Source organism: Pteropus alecto, unplaced genomic scaffold, assembly GCF_000325575.1.
Source record: "Pteropus alecto unplaced genomic scaffold, ASM32557v1 scaffold3, whole genome shotgun sequence".
In the NCBI taxonomy this organism is placed as follows: domain Eukaryota; kingdom Metazoa; phylum Chordata; class Mammalia; order Chiroptera; family Pteropodidae; genus Pteropus; species Pteropus alecto.
Genome location: NW_006442484.1, coordinates 13,386,383 through 13,394,560, shown reverse-complemented (window position 1 = coordinate 13,394,560; position 8,178 = coordinate 13,386,383). Strand labels below are relative to the sequence as shown.

General features: G+C 43.4%; 1 protein-coding gene across 7 annotated transcripts in view; it reads right to left on the bottom strand.

Moving 5' to 3' along the window:
• The window catches only part of MGAT5 (mannosyl (alpha-1,6-)-glycoprotein beta-1,6-N-acetyl-glucosaminyltransferase), a 330,189-nt gene that overhangs the window by 236,168 nt on the left and 85,843 nt on the right, over positions 1-8,178 (bottom strand). Inside the window, exon 1 of one of the 7 annotated variants that reach the window (XM_025039243.1) lies at positions 4,751-4,934. The exons of the other annotated variants lie outside the window; for them this stretch is intronic. The gene's annotated coding sequence lies outside the window, so the exon portion shown is untranslated. Of the gene's footprint in view, positions 1-4,750; positions 4,935-8,178 lie in introns of those variants that run through there. 7 annotated transcript variants of the gene reach the window in all.

Here is an 8,178-nt window from a genome sequence, read left to right as displayed (position 1 = left end):
ACATTGGAAAGAGACAATATGAATGAATGCGCCCGAGCGCCTCACTTTGAAACCTGAGCTGCATTTGGAAAGTAAGTTTCTTGAAATGAGAGGCTAGTGGAGAACTAGGATTTTATGGATGAGCATAAAGATGTACAGCAGTGCCCATTTCAGCCTGTAATTTCACGCAGAATATAACGTCCCATTTGCGGCTCGAAGGCTCCTGAACTTCTTTGCAGGCCTTCTTTCCCCCGACAAGGGTACCCGTGCTGCGCTTCTGCTGCCATCACAGAAAGACAACTGAGCTAGCGACAGCCAGAGATGGTGACATTACCAAATTAATAATGGTACTAAGGGAGCATCCAATATTAGTACTTACAGGTGACAGGCTCCATTTAAAGCCCTTTCCTTTTACAAACTCATTTGTTCCTCTTGATAACCATAGGGAAGAAGGTATTATCTCCGCTTTACAGATAAAGTCAGAGAAAAGTAACTCACTTGCCCAAGGTCACACCTCTAATTGTAAGGTGGGGCAGGATTTGAACCCAGCACTCTTAAGGAGTTGACCATACTTCCCACACTCAAGCTTTCCGACTTTACTGCACTGTTTGTGATTCAGTAGCTTTTTCAGGGTGCCCTCAGGCCAAAGGAAGTAACTACTACAAGCTCCATTTACTAAGTACAACAGATTCTTGAACAACACAGGTTTGAACCGCATGAGTCCACTTACACGTGGATTTTTTAAAATATAGTAAAAGCATTTTCTCTTCCTTGTAATCTTAATAACATTCTTTTTTTCTAGCAGACTTTATTGTGAGAATACAGTGTATAATACATACGATATACAAAATATGTGATAGTCGACTGTTTATGTTATGAGTAAGGTTTCCAGGCAACGGTAGCTAATAAGTAGTTAGGTTTTGGGGGAGTCAAAAGTTATACACATATTTCTGACTGAACAAGGAAATTGGCTTCCCTAACCCCCACATTGTTCAAGGGTCAGCTCTAGTTAGGTCCAAACAAGTTAATAACAGTAGTTAAGTAGCATCTGGCAGATGTAGCTGTTTTTGTTGTTGTTTTCCAAAATTTTATAATATCCTATGGCACCCTCGTGACTATCCTGTGGTACCCCAGGGCACCTCAACACAGTTTGGAATCCACAGAACTATACTTTCCTGTCTTCCTCCTCCTGATGAGGCAAAGGCATCAGGGTGCAACAATCACGGTCTGTTCCTCAAAGTGCATGAGTCACTTGAATGTGAAAGAAAAAAAAAATTCTGCTAACAACTCCCTTTTGGCCATTAATAATGTCTGAGATCCTGAACCCTCACAGGCTTTTCTACCCAGCCCAAGTACACTTCTTCCAACTTCATCACCTCCCATTCCCATCGCTACGGTAAACCAAGCATTCAAGAACAAACTACTGAGGTCCTTTTGCCCTCCTCAGGCACTTCACCTGCCGCACGCCCTCTCTTCTCGCCCTGTTCTCCAGCCATTACCTGCTCCCAGTTCCTGGGTGACATAATTCCTCTTCTGAGAAAGCTGCCCCAACCCAAAAACTTGGTTCATCCTTCCTCTGGGTTTACAGCCCACTTTGTACACAAACTTCTTCGGGCTCCATTCCAGTTCTTTCATTCTTGGCCGCCTTCCTGTCCATCTTCTCCACCCCTTTGGTTACGAACTTCTGTAAGGCGAGGCTGGTATCTTATTCATCTTGTTGGCTCCCTCAGAGACTATGCACAGTAAAAGTACAGTCTTTCCTGAGTTTTAATTAATATGGAATGCAACAAGAGAATAAAGGATTGTTTAAGGGTTCACAAGAAGGATTATGCAATGAATGAATAAAAGAATGAGTGGGATAGATTGGCTGCATCGATGGCCCCTATTAATGGTCTCCTGTATCCATGCCCCCTGCAATGAGATTCTGCAGCAACTCCCATCAAGAAGAATCTCTATCCTTACTCTGGATCCCAACTAGTCTCACACCTTGCTCTGGCTGATAAAATGCAGATGTCACAGTAGGCCAGTTCCGAACCAGGACCTTCAAAAGCATTCATTGCTTTTTGCTTACACTCTTAGGACCAGATAAATAACCTGGGCTAGCCTGCTGCAAGAAGGCAGGCTTATATGTGGAAGTTAAGGAACAGAAAGGACAAACTAATCAAAAACAGACTCACAAATACAGAGGACAATCTGGTGACGACAGCCAGAGGGGAGGCGGGTTGGGAAGCTGGGAGGAAGGGGTGAAGGGTTGAACAAGTACCAATTAGTAGTTGATTGATGGTCACGGGGATAGGGAGCATGGCATAGAGAATGCAGTCAGCAAAAATGCAATGGCTGTGTGCAGAGCCAGAGAGAAGATAGAGTAATCAGGGGGATTGTTTCATAAATTATATAAATGTCTAACCAATGTACTATATACTTGAATCTAAATAAAATTTTAACAGAAAAGAAGGCAGACCTTGAGGAAGGGAGCCTAGCTGTCATCGTCGGAGACCAGACTCAGCCTGCCAACCCCCAAAACATGTAAGAAAGCCCAGCAGGCTGACCCCCAGGTTACATAAGTGAACACGTGTGAGAACCAAAGAACCACCCAACTGACCTGTAGTCCCTTAAATACCAATAAAAACTTACAGTTTCAAGCCGCTAAGTGTTGAGGTAGCTTGTCATGCAGTGGCAATAGCAAACTGACGATGAATGAACAGTCTGACTTATGGCAGTGAAGTCCACAGAAGGCAGGGGCTGAGTTTTCTTCTGCACCATACTGAGAGCCACAGTTCCTTAGCACAGTGTGGCATCATGTTAGGAAGTATATCATGATCTGCTGTAAGGTATCTGAACAAAGTACTTCTGAATTTTACAATGGATTTATTTGCAGTTAGTGTTGACTCACAGTCACCACCATCTATATCACCACCACTGTGCATTTTGATAATGAGCTTCCTTTGAGGAGGAAAGGAAGTGGAAGAGTAAGACCAAGAACCCATTTTCTATTATACATTCTGGTAACCAATAATGATAGTAACAGGAAGCATTTACTGATACCTATCTTATCTACCCTCTATGGCAGGGGTCCCCAATCCCTGGACCACACACCGGTAGCAGTCCAGGGCCTGTTAGGAACCATGCTACACAGCAGGTAAGCTGTGGGTGAGCAAGCTAAGCTTCATCTATATTTGCAGCCGCTCCTCAGCGCTAGCATCACCGCCTCAGCTCCACCTCAGATCATCGAGCATCAGATTCTCATAGAAGCGCAAACCCTATTGTGACCTGCGCATGTGAGGGATCGGAAATGACGGTGGCCTTAAAAGTATGTTTGAGACGACTTCAAATCTCCCTATGTTCTGTATTAAAGTCAAAGCGGAATATCCTGAGATTGCCACAAAAGCAGCTGAAAGCCTGCTTCCATTTCCAACATCCTATCTTTGTGAATCAGAGTTTTCTGCAGCGACAGCAACCAAAACGAGATTACAGAGTAGACTGGACATAAGCAACACGCTTCGGGTGTCAATGTCTCTCATCGTTCCCAGATGGGACCGTCTAGTTGCAAGAAAACAAGCTCAGGGCTCCCACTGATTCTGCATTATGGTGAGCTGTATAATTACTTCATTATACATTACATTGTAATAATAATAGAAACAAATTACAAAATAAATGTAATGCACTGGAATCATCCCGAAACCATCCCTCCCCTGCACCCCAACCCCGGTCCATGGAAAAATTGTCTTCCACAAAACCAATCCCTAGCGCCAAAAAGGTTGGGGACCGCTGGTCTATGGACATCACCTTCCTGTAAGCCAGCTCTCAATGACTCTAAACGGCAATTTCTGGAAATGATGTCAAATCCTTTGGGGAAAGGGCAAGGCGTAAAACATTTTTCAAAATTATAATCCATTTTTTTCCCTTAAATTCTTCATGTTTTCCCCCTTCAGTCAACGAAATACTTAATTTTGTGCTCAGCACTGAGGATACAAAAGACATGGCTTCTGCCCTCAGGGAACTCAGTCTGGCAAGCTAAAACGCCCTCTTCTCAGCAAGAGGCTAGATAAGAGCCGGCCTTATTCTTTCTGACTATAAAAGTCAGAAATCCACAGCAGGTATCGAGCCCCAGGGCTTGCCTTCCAAAAGGAAAAAGTCCTAGTAACCGAACCTGCTTTGTTTGGCACAGTGGTGTCATGGGAAGGCCCTAAACGCAACCATATTTCTTAAGTTCTTTAACTAATGTCCTTGCTGAGGGTAACTGCTCCATTGGTGGCCGAAGCAGTGTCTTTCTATGCTATATTTCCTCTTGAGGGTGGCTTTCGTTTTAGTTTTCAGCTACCCACACCTACCTCCCCTTACACTCTCCCAGGTAACTAATCTAAAAATTATCAAGCCCTGCAAGACTCTTTCACATATACAAAATGAAGACTCAAATGAGATTGAATGAGATAAAAGACCAGACCTGCACTCTTATCAGTGCTCAAAAAAGACTTCTTTCTTTCCTTTCAGCTACAAAAACACACTTGCTACACTACAGAACACACACATCCACACACATGCATAAGCACACACACACACTCTCCTTCAGGCCACTCTCATCCCCTTCTGCCCAATATAATGGCACATCTGTAATAACAGTATTAGCATAAAGTCCTAAAAGTCATATCCCCGAAACATAGACATACATTCAACTTTTATCCAACACTGTGATGGGTATAATAGAGAATGGGTCCCTCAGGATCCTACCAACCTCTGGGGACTTTTCCTAGAAGGGATACTAACAACCTACCTTACACAATCCACAGGGTGGCTAATGAGAAAACAAGCCATCGGAGTCCTAGGAAGCAGCATCTTGTCATCCTACTAAAGTCCGTCCTTTGCAAAGTCCATAGTGGCTTCATTTTCTGGCAACGGCAACCCTATGCTAAGCAAGACTCCCATCATATACAGACTAGGGCTCCAATCTATTCAGCTGGTCTTCACCTGTGGACCACAGGAATCACACGTCAGGCTCTAGAGACCTCACCCCACCTCATGTCCCTCATTCACTGAGCACCTGACATGGGCCCTAGAAGAGCAGAAATGGCAAAAGTAGCAGCATAAACAAGGATGCCAAATCTGTCTTCATTAATCACCTTCCCATGCTGGGTGTGAACTCTCAGGAAAATAGCTGGAGAATGAATCATATCACCAGCTTCCACTTACATAAGAACTGGGTCTCTCTCGCATGCTTCATACACCAGCACTATTTCCTAGTCAAGCTTAAATTTTCCTTCAGGATCTTCAGAGTAAATTTTTCAGATCATGAAATTGCCCTGACCCAGAGAAAAACCTGGATTCCACCCTAAGAAGTAACACTATGGTTGTGCTTTTGGCTGACAAGTGGTTCGGAGCTACTTCTTCATTTTTCTTCTTTGCAATCCCTCTATCCTGGCAGGGTACTTACTGGACTGCCACAGGGGAATGCCCCACTCCAAACCTGAAAATCAGTTTGGTCTCACGGGGCCTCCATGTGAACAAGCTTCAGACTTATCCGTCTTTCACCTGCCAACTCCCCTATATAGAACTATAAATGTCCAGGTTTGCTGCTAATACATTCAGCTAGACCAAATTAAGCTGGCTTAATTTGGACCTTGTTCTTATTTCTGCTGATCTCACTGCAAAAACCAAACATACGGCGAGAACAGAATGTTATGTAGTGTAAGACAGCAACTCCATAAGCTCCTCTCTTGCAGAACAGCTGAAAGATGAGTCTGTTAGAACACATCAGTCTCTTTGAAAACTTAAAATAATAATGCCTTTCTAAGGTCACTATCTGAAAACAGTGAAGATAAAAAAAGTCTATGATAAGCACATAACCAAGTATTTCAGAATCAAATATAAAGAGTGAGAAATCACAACAAATACCATCACATACCCACCAGAATGGCTAAGGTAAAAAGAAGGGGAAATACTAAGTGTACTGAGAATGTGAGGGAGAGAAGCTCTCACACACTGGTAAAGCTCTCACACATTGGTATGGTAACTTAGGAAAAGTGGCAGTATCTCAAAGCTGAACATACATAGCCCATAGGACTCAGAAATTCCACTTCTGAGTATAAACTCAACTGTAATATGGACCCATGTTCATCAAGAGCCATATTCTAGAACGTTTTCAAACACACTATTCATAATAGCCAAAGACTGAAAACCCAAATGCCCATCTATGGTAGAACAGACCAATAAACTGTGGCACATTCACACAGTGGAATACTCTACAGCAGGGATCCCCAACCTCCAGACGGCAAAAAGTACCGGTCAGTGGCCTGTTAGGAACCAGCCGCACTGAAGGTAAGTGGGGTCAAGTGAGCAAAACTTCATCTGTATTTGCAGCCGCTCTCCAGCACTAGCACCACCGCCTCAGCTCCACCTCAGATCATCGGGCATTAGATTCTCATAGGAGCACCAGTCCCTGGTGCCAAAAAGGTTGGGGACCACTGCTCTACAGCAATGAGAATGAATGGCATACAACTAACTACACACACGCAATGTGGATGAATTTCACAAGCATGATATTGGCCAAAAGAAGCGAAAACACAAACTAGTACATACTGCATGAGTTCATTTATACAGAGTACACAGAAACAGACCAAAGTAATCTGTGCTGTTAAAGATCAGGACAGTGGCTACAGGCAGCATGGGTGGCAGAGGCAGCGCAGGAAGCTACCAGAAGGGAGGATGAGGGGGTTTCTGATGCGCTTGGCAATGTTCTGTTTATTTGGGTTGTCAAGTGAGTATGTGCACTTTGTGAAAATTCATCAAGCTGTGCATTTGTCAAATGTGTACTTTTCTGCATGTATATTATTACACGTCAATAAAAAAAATTTAAAAATAAAATCAAGGGTCTTGGTTTCCTTGTTAAGTCACAGCTTGCATCAGTGACTATCAAAATGTTGTTTGGCTGTAAGATGGATCTAAGGTTCCGGATGATGACTTCTTTCGAAAAGGTTGCCAGTTAGCTTAGGCACTAGGGGTTGTATGCCTGGGGAACATTCTTTCACCCATTGCCTAACCTCACTAAAAAGATTAAACAAAATGTTGGCTCAGGTTTCCTCACAACTCTAGTTCTTAAAGATTCTAAGCTCACTCTCCTCCTTTATTTCCTTCATTCTTGGCCTTCATGATACGGATCAGAATCATAGGAAGAAGTTGGCAGGATTAGGTTTAGGGCCCAAATGGGACCTGAGAGAACATCTGACTCTGACCCTCTTCATTTTAAAATGCAAGATTTTAACATAGAGATGCCTAAGTCTCACTATCTGGATGTTTTAATGTCTCCAAAGCCAGCCCCAATAGCTGGTTAGACAAAATGGCACTTTGCCACCTTGCCACCTATTTATTCACATGCAATTTTTGGCCCAATAGCTTAATTTGCTGTCAGGCCTGTCACTTGGTTGCTTTTCTTTCCTCTAGAAAATGAGGTAAAGGGGTATGCAAAGTGATACATTTACCCAAGTAAGCAACTCTGGAACTCTGGAGCAACTCTGGAAATAAAATGCAAATATTCAAAAGGCCTGTCCACACAGGGCTCTTCCAAAGAGCAAAACAGTATCTCAATGTCAAGAAGAAGATAAGTCCAACATTGCGCATGCATGGACTTCAGCAAATCAATGTTCTCCGCCAAGTAGAGCTCAGCATTCAAGCTGGTTCATTTACCACCAAGACTCAAGAGACATGCAAGTCTCAAGATCTCATCGACATTTCCTCACTCCCTGGAAATTACAGTTTGGTATATCACAAATGAATAAAAGGAGTATTTCTGGAGTAGACAGTGTAGCAGAGGGGAACAGAACACAAGCATTGAGGAAACCCATCTTCCCATGATTTTCCATGTAAAACTCGGTCCTTAATTTTTGAGGATGTTGGAGAGGCTCCAAATTTCCAGAGAACTCTGATCTTACATTCTCTCATAGCTGGGGAAGAAGAGACCCAGGAATTCGGTTAATCATTTTAAGTAGTTTTTATGTTGTAAAAAGAAGTCCCATACACAGCCCTTCTGACCCCAGCAAAGACCAGAGAGAAAGAGGAGGATAAGTGACTGCTGCTGGCAGCACGGAGTAGCAGGACAGGTCTTGGTCTCTCCATGTACATGGACTCAATGCTGATGGCACAGAGACCACCAGGAAACCTGCTCTCAGGACGCCTGGAGAAGATAACACTGAGCACAACAATGGGGTC